Source organism: Lytechinus variegatus, chromosome 13, assembly GCF_018143015.1.
Source record: "Lytechinus variegatus isolate NC3 chromosome 13, Lvar_3.0, whole genome shotgun sequence".
Classification (NCBI taxonomy): Eukaryota; Metazoa; Echinodermata; class Echinoidea; order Temnopleuroida; family Toxopneustidae; genus Lytechinus; species Lytechinus variegatus.
Window position 1 is genome coordinate 515,877 of NC_054752.1, and position 9,238 is coordinate 525,114.

Below are 9,238 nucleotides of genomic sequence, written 5' to 3' on the forward strand. Positions count from 1 at the left end.
TGTTCATGATTATAAAAACTGCTCAGAATCTTCAGGTCTAAGGACATATTATATCAAAAAATTTGAGCTTGCGCTTCGCGCTCGCATTATATATTAAGACCATATTAGATACCTTATCTTGTTTATAACAATACAACTAAAACTTCAGTCTTTAGTTAGGACTACCCCCTTAAAAAAAAACAAATCAGATTTTTAGCTGTGAATCGAGAAAAATGTTGATGAAAATATTTTTCGCCCCCCCTATTGGCGATCCGCCCCTCAAGTTCATAAAATGGTCCAAATGCTAGGTTCGTTTCACTTGCAAAATATTCAACCTGGTCAGCACTTCTCTCATAATATGTTTAAGGGTTGTCATTGACACAAAAACCTTCTCCTGTCATATTCTTTTAAACTTTTTACGTTCAAAGTCCGTAAATTTGAGATCATCGCTCTTGAAAAACTCCCGGAAAGCGTATTTTTTTTTAAAACCACAATCCCATTTCCTGATAACCAATCCTACACCCTCTATCGTTAAATGTCCTCAGTTACATAGATAACACTCATCAGGCCTTTAGTGCTTGTTACATATGAAAAATTCTTCGTAATATTGAGAATGTAATTATTTTCTCGTTCGGTCGCTACGCCCCCTCGTGTAATAATAGATTTTTTTTCAAAGGGGAAGGGGGACTAGCTGCTTGGTCAGTTTCAGGCTACTCACAGTAGGTCATTTTAGTCTAAAACAGCGCCTGGTTTGTTTATGAAACAGGCATAAAAGTGTAATAATATAATAGCCCTAATTAAATTGTGACAGCGCAAAGCGCGAGCTAAAGTATCATGTTTTTTGTCTTGAAAATCGAACATTCTGAGCAATCTTTGTGATCCTAAAAAAGATGCGTATGTAATCACAAGCAAAGTTTTTTTAATATACGTTATGGTCTGATAGAAAAAGGACTTTTAAAGGACTATTTGCTGTAGCCCATGGAGATGATACATATTTACGACAATTAAATATTCCAACCGCAAAGCGCGAGCTGGAATTTTTGGACGTTCCATCCTAAAAATAACTCGTTTTGTCCAATTAATTGTTTGATAATAGCTTTCCTTTGTTCAAATCTAAACCTACCAACCTTGGATATCAAAGTAATCATGAGATGCATTACAAAGAAAAATCGTTAATGTAAAAATTTTCTCAAAAATAATTCATTAGATAATGAAAGCTGTGAAAATGAAGCTGTGTGCGCTATGAACGCCTAGCTTAGCCGGGTAATATATAGGAGCGCCTTGAGCACCTAACAAGGTGGATATGTGCGCAATACAAATATCCTATTATTATCATTATGAAAGAAAATACAAAAGATATAGAAATGAATTGAATTCTTTGTTAAAGCATGCAAAAAACCCACATTTTTCTAATAAATCAAAGCAATACAGAAACCAGCGAGAGCGGTGATGGGTCAGTCGGTAACGCATCTGCCCGTCGAACCAAAGATCGTGGGTTCGAGTCCACCCGGGCGGATGACTGAAGCCAGTGCGTTGTGAGTAAACGTCTCTCCCATGTTTCATAGATGCAGGCTATGTTACAATGGAAAACACTCTGTCTCTCGGATAGGACGTTAAATGGAGGCCCCGTGTAGAGGAGAGTCACCACCTTTGCACGTTAAGAACCCATTGCACTATTCGAATAAGAGTAGGGGGAAACCCCGGTGTAGTGGTCCAACCGCATCCCCCAATCAGTTATATCGGGAGAAGAGACTTGCGGGTCATAGTAATTCAGTTCGCTTTTCGCCTCCCAGGCACAGGTGACGCCAAAACAATGATAACAAAGACCATACAAAACAGGCCCGGTGGGTGTTTCATAAAGCTGTTCGTAAGTTAAAAGCGATTTTAAGAACGACTGGTGATCCTTTCTTATGGTAAATTATATTCACCATTAATGTTCAGTGGTGATTATTTAGCACGTATCAAAGATTCACCATAAGTCGATCTTAACTTACGAACAGCTTTAAGAAACGGCCCCCATAAACTCACTATTAAACAAACCTAAAACGTCTTTACTGGAATTATTTTTTAGTGGGAGTGAAAAGCTTTGTGACCCACAACACATATCGACTGAATTTAATTAACATTTTATAAACTCCTCCAGACGTATAACCGCATCTATAAATGATTCTCCTAATGACACTTCTTATAAAGATTTTCTCATTGATCATACTGACAAATTCTTTTTCTTAAATCCCATTACGGAAAATGAGGTCATTCAAGTATGTAAAATTCATTAAGTAGTAGCAATTCCACTGGATTTGATAATCTTAGTACCAATTTATTGAAAAAAGGTTATTTTCTATATTGTACAGCCATTGGTATTCATATTTAATCTCTCTCTCTCTCTCTACAGGATCGGTCCCTGATAAATTGAAAATAGGTAAGATAACTACAAGTACAGTATTTAAAAAAGATGACCCTCGTAAATTATATAGGCCTATATCTATTCTATCGTCTATTTCTAAGTTGCTTGAAAAATGTATTTACAATTACAGACTGTATTCATCAATTAGATTCTCACAGATTCACAATACGGGTTTAGAAAATATCACTCTGCTGCACACGCTTTGATAGAATATAAAGTTTTGACATCTATTCATACTATAATAAATTTTGCTAGTAATTTTCATGGACCTTTCTAAAGTTTTTGATGTTGTCGATCACAAAATACTTCTTTCCAAATAACAACACTATTAGAAGAGTTTACTTGCGAAAGGGGTTAGGTCCACTTTGGACCATTCCGAGAAAAACCATGTTTTTTATTCTCACTAATTGCAATATTCTTATGAGAAACTAAATTGTCATGATGTACTACCTTATCATGTGAACATAAAATTGGGTATCAAAGAAATCTACCTGTCTTCAATTTTTTCTGTATATTTTTTGAAAAATTGTCATTGTGGACCTAATCCCTTTTGCAGGTAAACTGAAATGAATCATTCTCTTTTGATTAAAAAAGTGATTTTTCTTTGCCACTTTCATTCACGTTTTCATTTGAATTTTATCTTTTCTTTTGTATCATCAGAGTGACTAAAAATTTAGAGGTTTAGAGACAGAAAACAATAAAATTTATGTAAAATGGACCTAACCCCTTTTGACAAATGAGTTCTTCAGAAGAGTTTTGTTGCGAAAGGTCCACTCCAAGATTTTTTTTTAAATTCTCTCATATTGCAATATTCTTATGCGAAATTGAATTTTCATGATACCCTACCGTGAGAACATGAATTTGGGTATAAAAGAAATCTACCTGTCTTCATATTTTTTATGATATAATATGTGTGGAAGGGGTTACCCTTTCGCAACTTATCTGAAATGGACCTAACCCCTTTTGAAAAAAAGTGGTTTTTCTTTCATTTTAGTTCACTTTTTAATAGTAATTTCAAATTTTCTTTGGTGTCATCTTATAGAGTTACTAAAAATCTATACATTGAGACTTAAAATTAAATTTGATGAAAAATGGACCTTACCCCTTTTGCAAGTGAGTTCTTCACATGGGGTTAAGGGGCTTACCACTATCTTGGTCCAAAAGTTATTTCTGTTAGATTACGTCCCATGTTGTTGATCTTCAAAACGAGATGCCTATGTAACTAGATAATAACTGCGAGCAAGAAGCGCGAACAGAAATTTTAAATATAAGCTCTGACCTGATCTAAAGGGGACATTTTAAGAACTTTTTGCAGTTAGCCATGAAGACGATGCGTGTTTCAACCAGTGGCGGCGGAACGTATTTTCCTTTTGGGGGGAGCCAAAAAAGGGGCCAATAGGGGCATTTTGGTGCAAACGGATATTTTCGCCATAAGATTATCATCTGTGTAAAGAGATTGTATGTTTAATTAAGTTGAGCAAAAAAAATAAGTGATCTCTGATTGGTAAGTTATATATTACGTTTCATTTCTGCGAGCTTAGCGAGTAAGCGGTTTTGGGGAAAATGTAAAATTCGCCTATTTGGTCAATTACTGTTAAAAGGGCATCCCTGTGAGATGTTGCCAGCGAATCACGTGCTCAAACTTTTGGAAATTTCATGTAGGCCTAAAATGATAAAAATTATATTATTTACCCATGGAAGCCACTTCAGTTCTGAAAACTGTTCTCCCAGCTATTATTATTATTATCCGTGTTTGTTACCAAAATGAATAATTTTCATTTTTGGAAATACGAACCTTATTCAATTTTCGGATTAACGAACCTTATTTCGTTTTCGGATTAACGAACCTTCGGAATTACGAACCTTATTTTGTTTTCGGATTAACGAACCTTCGGAATTACGAACCTTATTTCGTTTTCGGATTAACGAACCTTCGGAATTACGAACCTTATTTCGTTTTCGGATTAACGAACCTTCGGAATTACGAACCTCATTTCGTTTTCGGTCATGTTGGCTCAGTGGTAGAGCGTCTGCCTCATGAACGGGAGGTCGTGGGTTCGATCCCTGGCCGAGTCATACCAAAGACATCAAAATGGAACCTTCTGCCTTCTTGCTATGCGCTCAGCATTCAGACTGGAGAAGGGTAATAATAACATATTATGTTATGCAGGGCCCGCTGGAAGAGCAGTCTTATGATTGAAGTGGCTACCCTGGGTAAATAAAACGTTATTATTATTATTATTATAATAGTTCATCAGACTTTTTCAGTATCACTCATGTTGTACCGAAACGTTCTATTCTCTGCCCGCTATTGTTTCTAATTCACATCATCGATCTCATATATTCCTAACAAGTCATAGGATCAACTCTGCCATGTGCTTGTAAAGTGTCTACAAAAAATCTTCTTTTCTAGTCTAAGTCTTCATACTTCACACTTCATATGTTGTGCAGCTAATAGATGCCATCTTTGTGACATCTGTGTTGATATACGCTACTATCAGAATGTAGAAACTTTATGTGTTTTTTGGTTGGATTCCTCATGGGTCTTGCAAGGAACTTCTTACTACAGTCCCACACCTTGGACTTTTTGTGATACTTGGAGCTAAAAATGTTAGTGAAAGTGAAAGTGGATCAATGTGGAGAAATGTCCTTGAGAAGTTATTAGTTAACATTCCATTCCTGTAAACATAGTCTTCGCTTCAAAACAGAGTACTACTCTATCAATGCTCTTGCTGTTCACATAAACCTGTCCTCTTACTTGGGTCTTTTCCTCCGCTGCAGACTTCACTCACATTAATTTTCAACAATTTGCTTTTTTTTTGATTATTCCCACCCATTTCTCATTTTAAACCCACATTTTTAAAAAAAAAAAAAAGTTTGTAAAAGATGCGGTTACAGAGGCAATGTCTGCAATCATCACCCGGCTAGAGATGCAGGAGGGCCGGATCATGGATCTTGAGGGGAGGATAAAGGCCCAGGAGTCAGAGATTCAACTACATAAGGAGGCAGAAAAGAAATCAGTGGAAAAGATGGCAGTCTTGGAGCAAAGAATTGATGACCTGGAGCAAAAATCCAGGTCACGCAACATCAGGATCCAAGGAGTTCCAGAGGTGAAAGATGAGGATCCAGAGGAGGCTGTCCTTGACGTTGGCAGGAGGATGGGGGTCAACTTGAGTTCATCCGACCTTGTCCGATGTCATCGACTGGGTCCTCCAGTAGACAAAGGAGCAAGGAGAAGTTCTCCTCGTCAACTGCTAGTGGAGTTTTCCAGCCTCCGCACCCGAGCTCGTATTATGGGAGCCAGATCAAAGTTGAAGGGTTCAAAAATCTTTGTTAACGACGATCTGACTCCCACAAGACAGAAGCTACTTTTCAATGTTCGTCACTCACCGAAAGTCGAGCGGTCTTGGAGCAACGATGGAAAAATTTTCGCTGGAATTAAGAACACGGGAGGCGGACTTACGAAAAAACTCATCACATGTGATGATGATATTTTGAAGCTTTGAATTATAATTAATGCCTATTGTAGGATATCATGCTGACCTATATGCCCACTTTGAAAAAAAGGTTATTTCCTTGCAAGCCAAATCCCATGATAACCCAAAATTACTTTTCTTTTTCCATTCAACTTTCCTTTGTAATTTCCTTTGTGTTTTTTTTCTTTCATTGTTATTTCTATTACAATCTCTAATCATCTTTTTTGTTTTTTTTTTTCATTTGCTTTTGTAAGTTATATAATATGTTCATTTTATTTTATATACATTATTGTATGTTTTTCTCTTATATATTATGTGTGCATCTTGACAATCTTCCTTTTCATGCTGACATGTTCTTTATGGTGCAAACAGTTAGATTTCACTTGAAATTGTATACTCAACATCCAAATGATTAGTATAGAAGAAGCCATTTGTAGCTCCTTAGAAAATAATTCAAGAATACTAGAGCTTAGTGATACTGATGCTTCTGCAATTAACTGTCAATACTATTCAGAAAATCAGTTTATTAATAGTTTTCAAGACAATCTTGAAATTGCTACTGTCTTGCATTTAAATATGAGAAGTATGCCTAGGAACTTTGATGCATTTAGTACACTAATTGACAAATTTGAAGATAGTAAAACAGTGATTGGAGTCACTGAGACGTGGTTCTCGAGTGAGAATGACTCAAATCTTTATCGTATTCCTGGTCATAATCTTGTGTCTAATCATAGATATGCTAAAAAAGGAGGTGGAGTCGCTTTATATATTCCAGATTCAGTGGACTTTCAATTAAGGGATGAGCTAAATATGATAGCTGAGCATATGGAATCAATATTTGCAGAGTGCTTCATTCCAGGAAAAAGAAATGTTTTATTCGGAGTTGTGTATAGACCTCCTCAGAGTAACTTAGAGAGTTTTGTGAACGAAATGCATAGTATTCTTTCAAACCCACTTTTCGTAAACAAAACAATTTTCATAATGGGTGACTATAATATAAACCTCCTTCAGTGTGATGAAAATTATCATTATGATGCATTTCTTAATATGATGCTGTCTTTTTCCTTAATGCCATTAATTATTAAACCAACAAGGGTAACTGAAGCTTCATCTACGCTCATAGATAACATTTTCTGTAATAGACAACCTTTTCCATCCTCAGGGATCATTGTATCAGCTCGTCTAAACTTGGATAGAGGCTGTAGACAAGAATCCAAATCAATTCGGAAAAACACTTCCGCTAATATCGCAAAGCTGAGAGCAGCATTAATGGAAACTGACTGGAGTGAAGTTCTTAAAGAAAATGATGTGAACATATCGTTTAAAAGGTTCTTACAAAAATTCATGTCTCTGTATAATAAAAATGTACCAGTTGTAAAGCAAAGTAGAAGAAATCGTAAAACTGTTCCTATTATGCCATGGGTTAGTGCTTCTTTGTTGAGATCCATTAACAAGAAAAACAAGCTGTATTATTCGTATAAAGTGCGTGGTACTGAATCTTCACGTAAACGTTATGTAAATTATAAAAATACGCTTACTTCAGTTCTTCGTACTGCAAAGAAATCATATTATTGCACTCAATTTCAAGCAATTGTACAAGCATTGCTTTTTAGTGGGTCCCTCCATTTCCATCTTAATTTAATTTCTATTGAAAAATAGTATACTTATTTAAAACCTCCAATGTGTTGCCCAAATCGTGTAAGTTTTTTTTCACAACATATGTATTATTATTTTTGTTTCTTTGCAATGGATACAAATACTTATTTATATATATATGGTATACAATTTGTTTTTGTTTGGAAGTGAAATAAAATTGAATTGAATTGAATTGAAGCAACAAGAAACAATATCAAGGGAACTTGGAAAGTGATTAAGAAAGTATTCAAGTCAAAGGAAAAGATATCACATGTAAAGAGTATTGAAATTAACGGTCATGTGGTGGAAGAAAGGAATATTATAGCAGACAACTTTAATGATTACTTTTGCAGCATTGGTCCAAAACTTTCACGGGCAGTGCCACTTTCTCAGCATACTTACAGAGATTTTATGAAAGAGCGAAATAGTAAAAGTTTATTTTTCTTACCAGTAGTTCGGGAAGAACTGCTTACCATTGTGAAATCTCTTAAAAACGGGAAAAGTCCCGGTTATGATGGGGTTACTAACAACTTAATTAAAGAAATTATCTTAGGAATTATTCAACCCCTACTTCATGTCTTTAATCTATCAATGTCATGTGGGGAAGTTCCTACTGACATGAAAATTGCGAAGGTCGTACCCATTTTTAAGAAAGAGGACCCTCAATATCTGAATAATTACAGACCTATTTCTCTATTGACTGCATTCTCAAAGATTCTTGAGAAAGTGATCTATGTTAGAACTCTGAAATTTTTCAACAAGAGTAATATATTTTCTAAATTTCAGTTTGGCTTTCGTGAGAAACAAACCACCACCCATGCCTTGCTACATTTTATTGATAAAGTATCACAATCCATAGACAAACAGATGCATACAATTGGTATATTTCTTGATTATTCGAAAGCTTTTGACACAGTAGATCATGATATTTTGATTGGCAAGTAATCACATTATGGTATCAGGGGTACAGCATTGGACTGGTTCAAGAGTTACTTAGCTGACAGGAAACAATTTGTCTCGATAAAGGATGCTGAGTCAGGTTTAAAGAATGTCACTTGTGGTGTTCCCCAGGGATCCCTCCTTGGTCCGTTATTATTTATTGTGTATATTAATGATTTTCACTATTCCTCTGATATTTTATCATTCATTTTATTTGCAGATGATTCAAGTTTGTATTATTCCCACAGAAATCCTGAGACCCTTTTAAAAACAGTTAATAGTGAACTGAGGAAAGTCACTTTGTGGATTCAAGCAAATAAATTATCTCTAAATTTGCAGAAAACAAATTACATGCTTTTTAGCAACAGGATTAGAGAAGTTCCAGGTGATGTTATATTTAATGATGTGTTAATAGATAGAGTAAAGACGACCAAATTTCTGGGGTTGCATATAGATGAAAAACTGATTTGGAAAACCCATATAAATCATCTATGTAAGACATTATCAAAAAATTGTGGTGTAATATACAAATTGAAATCCTTTTTCTCTACTGATATTCTTTGTATATGATGTATTCAACACTAATTCTCCCTTATCTCAATTACGGTGTTCTTGCATGGGGTAATTCTCTTAAAACCAATCTAGAAAGGGTCTACTTGATTCAGAAAAGAGCTTTAAGAATTGTTTGTAATGTTAACTATCGCTCGCATACTACCCCACTTTTTTATGAGCATAGAATTCTTAAATTACAAGATATCTATGATTTTCAACTTGGTACTCTAATGTATGCATACAATGCAGG